General features: G+C 41.9%; 1 pseudogene; it reads right to left on the minus strand.

The window, feature by feature from the left end:
• Positions 1–285: 285 nt before the first annotated feature.
• On the minus strand, positions 286–397 carry LOC115804188 (U2 spliceosomal RNA; annotated as a pseudogene).
• Positions 398–1,260: the final 863 nt, after the last annotated feature.

Consider the following 1,260-nt stretch of genomic DNA (forward strand, 5'->3'; position numbering starts at 1 on the left):
GCCAACACAGGGGACACGGGTTCGAGCCCTGGTTTGGGAAGATCCCACATGCCACAGAGCAACTAAGCCCATGTGCCATAACTACTGAGCCTGCGCTCTAGAGCCCACGAGCCACAACTACTGAAGCCCGGGCGCCTAGAGCCCGTGCTCCACAACAAAAGAAGACACTGCAATGAGGAGCCCACGCACCGCAATGAAGAGTAGCCCTCGCTCGCCGCAACTAGAGAAAGCCCGCGCACAGCAACGAACACCCAACCTAGCCAAAAATAAAATAAATATAATAAATTATTTTTTTAATAAAATAAAATAAAGTATCCTCAGGTAGAGGATTTATGAGATGTTAAATGATAAGAACAGATACTAACCTTGATCTTGGGCCCAAAACCAAAGAAACAACCTATAATTAAGATTCCCTAACCAACAAGGACCTACTGTATAGCACAGGGAACTATATTCAATATTTCGTAATAACCTATAAGGGAAAAAATCTGAAAAGAATGTATCTATGCATATGTGTGTGTGTGTGATATGTGTGTGTGTGTATATATATATATAGGGGTGTGTGTGTGTATATATATATAGGTGTGTGTGTGTATATATATAGGTGTGTGTGTGTGTATATATATAGGTGTGTGTGTGTATACATGTAGCTGAATCACTGTGCTGTACACCTGAAACTGACACAACACTGTAAATCAACTACACTTCAATTAAAAAAGAGAAAAGTTCTCATCAGGCTTTGCTTCCCAAACTTTCACGCAAGGCCATAGAAGCAGCCTTAAAGTTGTTCCTTTTAAAATTCCACATATTTGGCTCTTCCAAAAACCAGTCTAATCCTTCCCTGGGAGAGCTTCCCACTGTCACACTCCTCCACGGTTCAGGAAATAAGGAAATTCTGTTCTCAGATTGAATTTTTGCCCTACAGGTGAACATCCTATCCTGCTCCTTGCAGAGCACTGCTCATTTGCTTATTCCTACTCCTCTACTACTAGAGGCAGTGCCTCTTGCTGCCAGGAGAGGGCAGACCAATTCCCTGGAGCAGCTGCCATCCTCCCAGAAAGATTCCTGTTAGAGGAACCTGTTTAGAGTTCAAAAGTATTTCTTCTAACAACCTCTTCAGGAGCTTATTTCATAGCATAGAGCAGGTAATCAATGAATTCTAGTGACATGCCTTGTTATACATGATGGGGATAAAGTAATAAATTATTCAGATAAGATTTCTGACCTCAGGGAATATATGCCAGAAAGGGGTCAGGTAGA

Source organism: Delphinapterus leucas, chromosome 7 (genome assembly GCF_059928025.1).
Source record: "Delphinapterus leucas isolate spDelLeu-1000000601 "Yukka" chromosome 7, BTC_Dleu_Yukka2, whole genome shotgun sequence".
NCBI classification, from domain to species: Eukaryota; Metazoa; Chordata; class Mammalia; order Artiodactyla; family Monodontidae; genus Delphinapterus; species Delphinapterus leucas.